Source organism: Heteronotia binoei, chromosome 6 (genome assembly GCF_032191835.1).
Source record: "Heteronotia binoei isolate CCM8104 ecotype False Entrance Well chromosome 6, APGP_CSIRO_Hbin_v1, whole genome shotgun sequence".
NCBI classification, from domain to species: Eukaryota; Metazoa; Chordata; class Lepidosauria; order Squamata; family Gekkonidae; genus Heteronotia; species Heteronotia binoei.
Genome location: NC_083228.1, coordinates 149,850,240 through 149,863,285, shown reverse-complemented (window position 1 = coordinate 149,863,285; position 13,046 = coordinate 149,850,240). Strand labels below are relative to the sequence as shown.

General features: G+C 54.0%; 1 protein-coding gene and 1 non-coding gene across 4 annotated transcripts in view; both read right to left on the bottom strand.

Moving 5' to 3' along the window:
- Window positions 1–13,046, bottom strand: part of OPA1 (OPA1 mitochondrial dynamin like GTPase) — a 196,226-nt gene that overhangs the window by 48,629 nt on the left and 134,551 nt on the right. The window lies entirely within an intron of this gene.
- TRNAT-GGU (transfer RNA threonine (anticodon GGU)) lies at window positions 42–114 on the bottom strand. Its single transcript has one exon. It is a non-coding gene; the product is annotated as a tRNA-Thr (tRNA).

Below are 13,046 nucleotides of genomic sequence, written 5' to 3'. Positions count from 1 at the left end.
CAAGCTGAGGTTTTTCACGCCTACTTGCCTGGACCCTTTTTTGGAGATGCCAGGGATTGAACCTGGGACCTTCTGCTTACCAAGCAGATGCTCTACCACTGAGCCACCATCCCCCAGGAAAGTGCTTTCAGTGCACCCCTCCTCAAGGAAGTGTTTTGGCCCACCCACCCGTGAAAGCACGTGCATGCTAGAACCCGATCCTCATGGCCACAAACTTGAGGTCCAACTCAACGCAACAATGAAAACCGTTAGCAGATGTATTAACCCATTCCAACCTATTAGCTACCCAAGTTGTGCCACATCACTCCCCAACACCTCCGAAGGTGAGACGCTCTTCTTCATGAATATAGAAAGATCACTTAAAACAGAGAGTTGCCTGTTCCCAAAAGACATGGCTGATGCGGGCCTTTCTGGATTAAGATCCTGACACCTAGCAATAAGCTCTGCACAAATTCTGCAATCACTATTATTTTTCTTGGGCCTGTTTTGTTCAACATCTTCATACATGATTTGAATGAAGGAATAGAGGGAATGACACTAAATTGGGAGGGGTTGCAAATACAGTAGAAGACAGAAATAGGATCCAGGATGATCTTGACAGGCTGGAAAACTGGGCTAAAACAAACTGAATTTTAATGGGGATAAATGTAAAGTTCTGCATTTAGGTAGGAAGAATCAAATACATCATTATAGGATGGGGAAAATTGTCTTAGCAGCAGTATGTGCAAAAAGGATCTAGGGGTCTTAGTGGACCATACAATGAACAAAAGTCAACAGTTTGATGTGGCTAAAAAGGTAAATGTAATTTTGGGCTGTATCAACAGAAGTCAAGTGTCCAGATCACGTGAAGTGATGATATTGCTTTACTCTGCTCTGGTAAGACCTCACCTGGAGTCTTGTGTTCAGTTTTGGGCACCACATTTTAAGAAGGATATAGGCAAGCTGGAATGTGTCCAGAGGAGGGTGATGAAGATGGTGAGGGGTCTGGAGACCAAGTCCTATAAAGAAAGGTTGAAGGAACTGGGCATGTTTTAGAGAGGAGGTGGCTGAGAGGTGATAGGATCACCATCTTCAAGTCCTTGAAGGGCTGTCCTATAGAGGATAGTGTGGAATCGTTTTCTGTGGCCCCGGAAGGTAGGACCAGAACCAACGGGTTGATATTAAATCAAGAGAGTTTCCGGCTCAACATTAGGAAGAACTTCCTGACCGTTAGAGTGATTCCTGAGTGGAAGAGGCTTCCTCCTCGGGAGGTGGTGGGCTCTCCTTCCTTGGAGGTTTTTAAGCAGAAGCTAGATGGCCATCTGGCAGCAATGAGGATCCTGTGAATTAGAGTGATCCTGAGAAGGAGGGAAGGGTTGCATCAGTGCTTGGTTCTTCCACACCCAGGGGAATGCTACTTGACACTCAGGGGTCATTCAGCAATTTTGGCCAGGGATCCTGGAGGTTTTTGCCATCTTCTGGGCCTGGAGCCTGCCGGGGTCACTGGGGATGTGTGTGTGTGTGTGTGGGGGGGAGGTATTTGTGAGTTTCCTGCATTGTGCAGGGGGTTGGACTAGATGACCCTGAAGGTCCCTTCCAACTCTATGATTTATTTATGTGATTTGAGCGAGAGAAAGAACAGTTGTGGACATGAATGCAGTCAGGTCCACCCACTATCCCTAACCTGATGCCAAGGAGAGGCCTTCCAGGATGTACGGTGGCTAACCCAAAGAGGCTTTGGCAGTTGTGCAGACCTGTTGTTCCCATAGGGGCAGGGGTGCTGTGCTGCACAGTCTCTTCGCAAAATATGTTTTTTGCCTACAACTCCCATCAGCTCCAGCTATTAGCCATGCTGGCTGGGGCTGATGGGAGTTGTAGGCAAAAAACATCTGGAGCGCTCCCGTTGCCCAGCCCTGCCATAGGGCAAAATACCAGGATCCAAAGTGGTGCAGCCCATCAGTCACAGGAATGTGAGCCTCCTGCTTTCCAGGGAGATGTGACGGAGCTCTTTGAATGCTCCCCAGCTGTGACTGAAGGGACTGGTATTTAAGGGAACTGCTTAATCAGTCTGCATAGGAATCAACTGGGTTACATGTTTTGTATTATGAGAATATATAATATACTTCCTGTGTGGGACTCTGCCATCTGATCGATAACAAATAGACCGGGCCAGATGTCTCCAGCAGCCTCCTTCACTTGGAACATCCTTTCAGATGCTTGGAAGCTGTCTGCAGGCTTAGGGAGGCCTCTGGGCCGAAGCACCTCCTGCTTCCCACCAGCCAGGCTGAGATTAATGGCTGAGCCTGGTCCGAGTGCCAGCCCCACAGCAAGCCCAGCCTTTGGTCTCCCCAGGAAAGGTTAAGGGCCAGGAGCACACAGTGGGCTCTCTTTGAGGCAGCCTTCGGGCATCCTGGGCCTTAATCAAGTTATCACAGGGGGCAGCCGTCTTGGCCCGCCGGCTCCTGTCAAGGGGGAACACAGCTGACAAATTCCTAGCAGCGGGACATGGCAGCTCTCCTGCCTGGCGGGATGAAACGTCCCCGTGTGTGTCTCCTCTTCTGCTCAGCCCCCCTGCCCCCTCCTCCAGGAAGTGAGAGCTGCTGCAGCGGAATCTCTTGCAGAGCAAGCAGAGAGACAGACCTCCTCCCTCCTGCCTCACCCGGCACCTGCCCGTTTCCTCCTTCGGAAACTGGCGGCACCTCTTCGCACAAGGGGGAAAAGTGAACCCACAAGCCCTGTTCCCTAGAAGCTGCAGAGTTAGGGAGGCCTCTGGAGAGCCAGTTTGGTGTAGTGGTTAAGTGTGCAGACTCTTATCTGGGAGAAACTGGTTTGATTCCCCACTCCTCCACTTGCACCTGCTGGAATGGCCTTGGGTTAGCTGTAGCTCTCACAGAGTTGTCCTTGGAAGGGCAGCTGTTGTGAGAGCCCTCTCCAGCCCCACCCACCTCACAGGGTGTCTGTTGTGGGGGAGGAAGGGAAAGGAGATTGTGAGCCGCTCTGAGACTCTTCGGAGTGGAGGGCGGGATATAAATCCAATATCTTCATCTACCTCACAGGGTGTCTGTTGTGGGGGAGGAAGGGAAAGGAGATTGTGAGCCGCTCTGAGACTCTTCGGAGTGGAGGGCGGGATATAAATCCAATATCTTCATCTACATCACAGGGTGTCTGTTGTGGGGGAGGAAGGGAAAGGAGATTGTGAGCCGCTCTGAGACTCTTCGGAGTGGAGGACAGGATATAAATCCAATATCTTCATCTACCTCACAGGGTGTCTGTTGTGGGGGAGGAAGGGAAAGGAGATTGTGAGCTGCTCTGAGACTCTTCGGAGCGGAAGACGGGATCTAAATCCAATATTTTCATCTACCTCACAGGGTGTCTGTTGTGGGGGAGGAAGGGAAAGGAGATTGTGAGCCGCTCTGAGACTCTTTGGAGTGGAGGGCGGGATATAAATCCAATATTTTCATCTACCTCACAGGGTGTCTGTTGTGGGGGAGGAAGGGAAAGGAGATTGTGAGCCGCTCTGAGACTCTTCGGAGTGGAGGGCGGGATATAAATCCAATATCTTCATCTTCTTCATCTTCAGAGTCTTGTGAGCAAAAATTCTACTCTGTGACCTACTGGCATTAACGTTGTGAGCTAGTGCACAAATAGGTGTGCTCTGGGGCCCTCCTTCCTGAGTTAAGACAAAAATGTGTGAGCTGGAGGCTAAAAATCTGGCTCACCTTGGAGGGAGCTCTGCCCACAAGCAGAACCTGCAGTGCCGGGCAGTGTGGTTCTTAGTGACTGGTGCACATCTTGTGACAGACGCTGCCCGCTGCTGCCTTTACTGCCCAGAAATGATGGTTTCTCATTCTGAGACTGCACAATTGCCCCATGAAACACCAAGTCCCTGAAGATGCAGCCTTTTGAGACCGAGCCGCTTCCCTCGGTAAGTTCTGGGACACTCCCAAACACAAGCTGAACTGCTCTGGGTGACTCAAGGCAGCAGTGCTGAAAGAGACAGCCTCTCTCTGCAGGGTGGCTGGATCCTTTTGCATTTGTGTGCTTTGCGCCTACCCATGAGGAGCCATCCTTGGGAGCTTTCCAGCAGCAGCAATACACAGCCGTGCCACCATCAGGGACCCCCTCCCCAACACCCTGCTTGATCCAGCCCTGGAAAGGGGCTTGCACACAAATCCTTTGCACCAGACCCCAGGTGAGCCTTCCTGCTCCAACAAGGCCCTGCATGCTGTTAGTCCTGAAAGTGCCCTGCACTGTTATTTGGGGAGAAGACAAGGCACGGAGCTGGGGGCTGCTGCTCCAGAGAAAGCCAGGGGCTGCGGGGGCATTCTTCCTGGGGCTAAGGAAGGCAGCCCAGGAGGGGCTGATGCAGTCAGCGGGTTGGCCTCCTCCTTCTCCCCCCTGCACAGCCGGGATGTGTGTTGTGTCAAAAATGGCACTGCTTAGAACATTTCCCTCCTAGCCACACACCCCAGTGGCCCCTGAGATGTGGAGGCAGAGAGACCCATGACATGACAATATCGCAATAGAGACCCCAGAAGAGACTCAGGGAGGCTTAGGTTGGGCCTACTCTTTGGGGACTTGCAGGCCACAGGGTGGGGTTGCCAACCTCCAGGTAGCACCTGAAGATCTTTTGGCTATTACAATTTATCCCCAGGTGGCAGAGACTAGTTCCTCTGGGGGAAATGGCTGCTTTGGAGGGTGGACTCTATGGCACTACGTGATCCTGCTTACTCCCTCCTCCCCCCCAGGCTCTCCCCCACCCAAATCTCCAGGAATTTCCCAGGCTAGAGCTGGCAACGCTGCCAAAGGCCCACCCTGACCTCATGCCTCTCTGCACCAACACCCAGGCACACCGGTGGGGGCCCAAACTAACTCTGGGTCTCTCTGCCTGCAGCGCAGCTTGGTGATCAAGCACAGAAAGAGGTCAAAAAACAGGAGCGGCGTACATGTGAAAAAAGCTTTTGGTGGGGGGAAACCAGAACTCAGGGCCTGGGCCATTTTAATGCCATAAATCTGATTAATTTACCTTGTGACAACTGGCACAAAACCAGGAAAGGGGCGGCCTCTTTTGGAGCTGCCCTTTCCCCTGTGGAGAAAGGGGGCCGAAGAAGGGGGTTGCCCTGTTGGGGGGGACGGCCCTCCCCTTCCCTGCTACCTGCTGCTCAGAACAATGCGATTGGCCACAGTCTTCAAGATGATGGAAGAGTTGCTCAGAGCAAAGGGGCCTTGATGTGGGCCAGAGAGCGGGCAGACCAAAGCGAGGAGATCCGCAGGCCTGGGAAGGTGGAGGCTGGAGAGGCTCCTCATGGATTGAACTTTTCTGTTAGGGGAGCCAATCTTTCTCATGATGCAAGTTCCTTGGAGGCGAGGGAAACAGCCCTGGCCCCTTCCTTCAAAGCAAGAGCGCTGCACTCCAAAGGGATCTGTTGAGGCTGGGTGAGTGGGCGTCAACGTGGCAGATGAGGTTCAATGTGGCCAAGTGCAAAGTAATGCACATTGGGGCCAAGAATCCCAGCTGCAAATACAAGTTGATGGGGTGTGAACTGGCAGAGACTGACCAAGAGAGAGATCTTGGGGTCGTGGTAGATAACTCACTGAAAATGTCAAGACAATGTGCGATTGCAATAAAAAAGGCCAACGCTATGCTGGGAATTATTAGGAAGGGAATTGAAAACAAATCAGCCAGTATCATAATGCCCCTGTATAAATCGATGGTGCGGTCTCATTTGGAGTACTGTGTACAATTCTGGTCACCACACCTCAAAAAGGATATTATAGCATTGGAAAAAGTGCAGAAAAGGGCAACTAGAATGATTAAAGGTTTGGAAAACTTTCCCTATGAACAAAGGTTAAAACGCTTGGGGCTCTTTAGCTTGGAGAAACGTCAACTGACATGATAGAGGTTTACAAGATAATGCATGGGATGGAGAAAGTAGAGAAAGAAGTCCTTTTATCCCTTTCTCACAATAGAAGAACTCCTGGACATTCAATTAAATTGCTGAGTAGTCAGGTTAAAAGGGATAAAAGGAAGTACTTCTTCACTCAAAGGGTGATTAACATGTGGAATTCACTGCCATAGAAGGGGGTGGCGGCTACAAGCATAGGGGATCCGATAAAAATATGGAGCAGAGGTCCAGCAGTGGCTATTAGCCACAGTATATATATATATATGTGTGTGTGTGTGTGTGTGTGTATACACACACACACACACACACACACATATATTGGCCACTGTGTGACACAGAGTGTTGGACTGGATGGGCCACTGGCCTGATCCAACATGGCTTCTCTTATGTTCTTCTGTGACACAGAGTGTTGGACTGGAGGGGCCATAGGCCTGATTCAACATGGCTTCTCTTATGTTCTTATGCACCTTTTTGCAAACCTGAGGGTGTCCCATGAAGGGAGGGCCTGTTTTTACTTGTGGCGCCCTCAGACAAACCCCAATTTTGTGCTGTTCTTAGGACAGCCAGCTCCTTCTTGGGAAATGCCTGGGGGTGTGGGGGTGGAGTCAGAAGAGGGTGGGGTTTTGGGAGGGGAGGGGCCTCAGCATGGTGCAATGCCGTAGAGCCCCCCCCCCAAATCAGCCATTTTCTCCAGGGAGACTGAGCACTGTTGTCTGGAGATGAGCTGTCATTCCAAGCGATCTCCAGGCCCCACCTGGGATCCGGCAAGACTAGGTGTTCTCCAGAGCGTGGCCATTACACCTGCTGGTGTCTTTGTCCACATACGCTCCCTCCCTCGCTCATCCATGCACTGCAAGCACTGAAAGTACCCCTGAAATGCTGGTGGTGGAGATTAAACCAAGCCAGAGCCAGCTCCAAATTTGGGGGGGGGGGGCGGAGGGGCTGGACAGATAGTAACTGGGTCTCCTGTTTGTCCTGCACCAAAGTCCACCCCCCGCCTGTGCATCTTTCAGCTGTGTGCAAGCCCCCCCAGCCTCTCCCAGCTGCACACCTTTGCTGCCCCCCCCGCCCCCCAGTGTCTGCAATGGGGAGTGCTGCTGCCGGAAGGAGGGGGCAGGCTCAGGCTCTGCCAGGAACTCTGGGCACTGTGGGGCACGGCTCTAGCCATGGGGCAGCAGCAGGGGGCTAGCTCTGATCTGGGGGTGGGACCTCTGACGCCACAGAGCCCCCCCCTGAAAAACAGCCCATTCCTCCAGGTTACCTGGAGATCAACTGTAATAGTGGGAGTTCTCCAGGTGCCAACTGGAAGTTGGCAAACCCAACCAGAAGTCCTGGTCCATGGCAGCTGCCTCATCTCAGGAGATGTTGATGCCAGTCTTGACTTGACCCCTGGAGGGCTCCCTGGGATGGCCAGAGACATAAATACTGGAGGGGACTTCAAGGGCCATCTAGTCCAGCCCTCGGCACAATTCAGGAAATTCACAACGACCTACCTTTCCCTCCCCCTCTGGGCTTTATGCCCAGAGGAAGGCAAAAACCCTTCAGGGTCTCTGGGCCAATCTGGCCTGGAAGAAAATTCCTTTTTGACCCCGCAGTGGCATTCAGCGTTACCCTGGGTGTGTAAGAAAGGGCCACGAGAGCTGAACACTGCCACAGCCCTTCCTGGCCGCCTTCTCATCATCTGCCTAAAGTCACAGAATCAATCATTCAACCAATCAGGAGTTAGCTCAGACAGTCCCACAACTGGAGACCTGGATTCTGTGGACCATGTAGGAGGAGTTCGGCCACCAAGATTGTTCCTTAAAATCCTTTGGGTACCCGCCCCACACGCAGATGGCCTCAGGGCTGGTCAACAGAATGGAGCAGGCGGGGCAGGGCTCCAGAACCAAGACAGGCCAGGCCGGTGGCAGCACTCAAGGCGACAGGCCTCCTCCTGCTGCTGCTGCTGCATGAGCCTGTGCTTTAGAGAGAAGATGACGACACCGGGGTGAAGCTGCTCTAAGGAGTGGTGGAGAACAGGGTTGTGGCCCGGAGAGCGGGCCCTTCACTCTCTGCCTCTCTGTGCTTCACCCTTTCCCAGGGAACGTCTTGGGCCTTGGCAAAATGTCAGGTGTTTCAAGACCCCTGCAGGTGCAAGCTCTTTCTCAGGAACATAAATCACTCCTTACAGGAATTCGGAAACCTCATAACTTATCGGGTTGTTATCAGCTTCAGAAGACCCCTCAAAGGAACACCTTGGAGAACAAACAGAGCAATTTCCTAGTTAAGTAGTAACTTATTTTCTCCTCTTAACAATGGCCGCTGCCAAAAGCCAAGGCCTACCTGTTTCGGCAGACCCGCACTTGAGGAAAGAGCTGCTAGATGAAGTGTTTGAACATCTGCTCTTGTTCTGGGAAGTCGGGGGGCAGCAGCCTCTCCGCCTCAGAGGGTTTGGGGGATAGAGATGAATGGGGGTCACGCGAGGTTATGCAGCCCCAAACCTGGGCCCTTCTCACCAGGCGGGCAGTGTCCAATTGATTCTCCTTGGGCCACTGCACAGGGGGAGGGGGAGGCAGCCCTGACGCCTCTCCCCCCTCCCCAAGGACCTCTTGGAATAAGACTCTCTCCTCCCCTCCCCTCCCCTTTGCCTTGCAGAGAATGGGGACACAGAAGGCAGGCAGGCAGGCAGAGTGCTGGCTCGGAGCCCCAGTTGCCCAGCCATGGGCATTACCAAGGGATTCTGCCCTCTCCAACCGGGCGGAATTCCCCACAAGAGCCCCCCCCCCGCCCCAGAGGAGCAGGTCCATAACGAGTCCAGGTTTCTGCCAAGTCCAGTGCAAAACATTCCTCTCCTTTTCATACCCAGGTCTCCGATTCAGTGGGAGCTCACCGGAGCACAGCTCCTGAACCTTTCTGAGAGTCCCACCTCCTTGTCCATTGACTAGAATCTGCAGCTGCATAACAACCCCTGGATGAGCTCCACCACCTGTTTTTCTGCAGCATGACCGCTGTTCATACCTTTCAGCTTTTGAAAACTCTGATCGGAAGTTCTCTCCCCCCCTCAAACAACACAAGGACATCAGCAGAGCCCCAGAACTGCACAGAAAGATGCTCAGGACAGGAAGGATAGTCTTTCCCAGGAGGGGTGTGTGGTTAGATGGCCTCTGGGGGCCCTTCTCAGTGTCCATTTCCTGAAGGGCAGCAGGGAGTCCTGGGCGTTGGGGTAGCAAGTCTCCTTTCCCCTCTTTCTCTTTTCTTCACATTTTCACTTCCTTGGCTTCCCCCCGCCCCCCAATCTCACCCCCACAGAAACATGGAAAAATCAAATCATTTAAAAAACCTTCAGTTGTTGGTCTGTTTGATCTTGGGCCTGAATAGAAACAAAAGAGTTTCAAGTCCCTGTTTCTAGAAGAGCAGCTGAAGAAAGAAAGAGGGGAAGCAAGGAAAGAGGGGGGGGGGGAAATATTCCAGCAGGGAAGTCACGGAGAGAAGGACTTCCGACTTTGATCTCCTCATTCAGGCGGCTGAGTGTTGGGGCCGGCCTGCCCTCCCCCTTCTCTTTGTAGGGCCTCCGGAGCAACAGGCCACATTGTCTGCCAAAAAGAAAGTCACTAGAGCTGCGTTTCAGCCCCCCTCGACCAAAGGAAATATGGGCTCAGCTGGCCTTTGATGGAGGCCTCCTTCTGCAGCCCCTGAGGCCTCTCTCCCACCTGGGCTGGCTTCAGCAATGAGGACTAGTCCTCCATTCAACCAGGACTAGTGCTCCTGAGAGCCAGTTTGGTGTAGTGGTTAAGTGTGCAGGCTCTTTTGAGCCAGTCTGGTGTAGTGTGGGGACTCTTATCTGGGAGAACCGGGTTTGATTCCCCACTCCTCCACTTCCAGCTGCTGGAATGGCCTTCGGTCAGCCATAGCTCTCGCATAGCTGTCCTTCAAAGGGCAGCTTCTGTCAGAGCTCTCTCAGCCTCAGCTTCCTGACAGGGTATCTGTTGTGGGGGAGGAAGGTAAAGGAGATTGTGAGCTGCTCTGAGACTCTGATTCAGAGAGAAGGGCGGGGTACAAATAGTCGTCCTCTTCTTTCTGGGAGAACCGGGTTTGATTCCCCACTCCTCCACTTGCAGCTGCTGGAATGGCTTTGGGTCAGCCAGAGCTCTGGCAGAGGTTGTCCTTGAAAGGGCAGCTGCTGTGAGAGCCCTCTCAGCCCCACCTACTTCACAGAGTGTTTGTTGTGGGGGAGGAAGGGAAAGGAGATTGTAGGCCGCTCTGAGATTCAGAGTGAAGGGTGGGATATAAATCCACTATCTTCTTCCAACTCTAGGATTCTCTGCTGAGCAGGGACCCTCCAGGGTCTCAGGCTGAGGTCTTCCAGCCCATCACCTGCTACCTTTAATGGGCTTGCAGCGGGACTGTGTGCATTCAAAGCTCAAGCTCTTTGACTGTAGCACCGCCTCTCTTTCATGGGCCTCTGCCTATTGAGTCTACTAGCACTCTTCAGTCAAAGCACAGGGCTTTAAACTTTGCCCACATGGGGGGGGGGGGGAGGAGGAAAATGGGGAGGGGGAAAGAGGCCCACAGTGACGGGGAAGGGGGGCTCTGGGTTCCCCCCCAACTGCCCTGGGTTGCCTGGTTTTGTGTGACACAGAAAGGGGGGGAAGGAAGGGAGGGGAGAATGTTGTTGTTTTTTCTGGGGGGGGCGGGTCTTGTGTAATGCCTGGGGCCATTTCCCTTCTGTGCTGCAAAGGGATTGGGGGGGGGGTCTTGAGTGCTCCACAGCCTTGGCAGGGCCCTGTTTGCAGCCTCTCTTGCCAGCACCCCCTAAAACCCAGCTGCCCCCCCCGCCTCCACGGCCCCCTTCTCCTTTACCTTCCTGGAGCTCCTTCCTTGCCCAGGGCTGGTCTGGACGGGGAGGGCTTTCCTGCCCTGAGCCCATTTTGCTCCTGCCAGCTTCTCACCCACCTCAGGGGAGGGAGGAGGAAGGGGGCACCTGAGGGCTGCGGCCTGCAGAAGCCAGCTCTGCTGTTCCCACAGAAGGGGCCTTGCTGGTGTCCTTGGGAGGGAGGGAGGGAGGGGGGGCAAGCGCCCACCCTGTTCCAGGAAGCCTCCAGGACACCAGGGGAGCCACCAACATGGGGCCTGCTTTGCCGGAAAGCCCTCCCCCTCCCCGCTCTGGAGTGGCAGCCAAAGAGGGCCTGGCAGGGGGCGGCCACTGGAGTCTGCAGCAACCAACCCAGGGTCTGAACCCTGCAGGAACTTCAAGCACCCCCTTTCCACACAGAATAAATGTCAGATGTTTGAGAGCTGCAAGACATGAATGTCGGATGTTTGAGAGCTGCAAGGAATGCAGGCAGGCAGATGGGGGGAGGAGTGTGAGAGAGGTGGAAAGAAAACAACTTTAAGTTGAAATGGGTTCTTCAAGCTGCTGGCTGGTTTGGCTGGGAGATGTGACTTGAAGAGAGACATGCCTTCTCTGAGCTGGCTGCCAGGGCAGTGGGGGCTTCGAGAGCCACACAATGTGTGTGCAAGAGCCACATGGCACTCTGAGCCACAGTCTGGCCACCTCTGCTGTAGGCTTACCTACACCTCTGCCCTGGGTTGGCCAGGTCCAACTCAGGAAATATCTGGGGACTTTGGGGTAGGGCCAGGAGGCATTGGGGTGGAGCCAGGAGCAAGGGTGTGACAAGCACGAGTCAACTTTGAAGGGAGTTGTGGCCCTCACATTTAAAGGGACCACTGCACACCTTTTAAATGCCTTCCCTCCATTGGAATAATGAAGGGTAGGGGCACCTTCTTTGGGGGCTCATAGAATCGGACCCGCTGGGCCAATTTTTTGGCCACTGGGTGACACAGAGTGTTGGATTGGAGGGGCCATTGGCCTGATCCAACATGGCTTCTTTTATGTTCTTCTGTGACTCAGAGTGTTGGACTGGATGGGCCATTGGCCTGATCCAACAGGGCTTCTCTTATGTTCTTATGTGACACAGAGTGTTGGACTGGATGGGCCATTGGCCTGAGCCAACATGGCTTCTCATGTTCTTATGTGACAGAGTGTTGGAGTGGATGGGCCATTGGCCTGATCCAACATGGCTTTTCTTATGTTCTTATGTGACACAGAGTGTTGGAGTGGATGGGCCACTGGCCTGATCCAACATGGCTTCTCTTATGTTCTTATGTGACACAGAGTGTTGGACTGGAGGGGCCACTGGCCTGATCCAACAGGGCTTCTCTTATGTTCTTATGTGACACAGAGTGTTGGACTGGATGGGCCACTGGCCTGATCCAACATGGCTTCTCTTATGTTCTTATGTGACACAGAGTGTTGGACTGGAGGGGCCACTGGCCTGATCCAACTTGGCTTCTCTTATGTTCTTATGTGACACAGTGTTGGACTGGAGGGGCCACTGGCCTGATCCAACATGGCTTCTCTTATGTGACACAGAGTGTTGGGCTGGATGGGCCACTGGCCTGATCCAACAGGGCTTCTCTTATGTTCTTATGAAAGCCACTTTGAGACTACTTAGGGCAGAAAAAAAAGAAAGGAAAGGTCCCCTGTGCAAGCACCAGTCATTTTTGACTCTGGAGTGTTGGACTGCCTGGGCCATTGGCCTGATCCAACAGGGCTTCTCTTATGTTCTTATGTGACAGAGAGTGTTGGACTGCATGGGCCATTGGCCTGATCCAACAGGGCTTCTCTTGTGTTCTTATGATTCCTGGGTTCCCGTCCTTCCTTCTCCTCCTCCCTGCAGCCGGGGAAACTCCCTGCCCCCCCTCCCGCCCCGTCGGGGCCCCTGTGCCAACAGACCCGCCCCAGCCAGGGCGCGAGAGAAGCCTCCTCATCTCCAGGGGCCGGAGGGGGGGGGGCTTCCTTCCGTGGAGTCAATATTGACAGAGCCCCCGGATGGGTCCAGGGCGGGGCCGGCCTCCCCGGAGTCTCCAGGGCCCTGGGGGGGGGGGGCTGCGGAGAGCAAACAGGAGAGGAGGGAGGCAGCCCGGCCCGCCCGCGCCCCCTCCGCACCCCCTGCACTCCCAGCTTCAGGGGCCGCTGTCTTGAAAGCCCCGCTGGAGGGAGGGGGGAGGGAGGGGGCGGCGGAGCCCTGCCCAGTGCAGCCCAGGCTCTCCCAGGCGGGGTGCCCTCTCGGCTGAGGGAGCGTGAGGCAGCTCCCAGTTTTTTAGCCTCCAGCTCACACC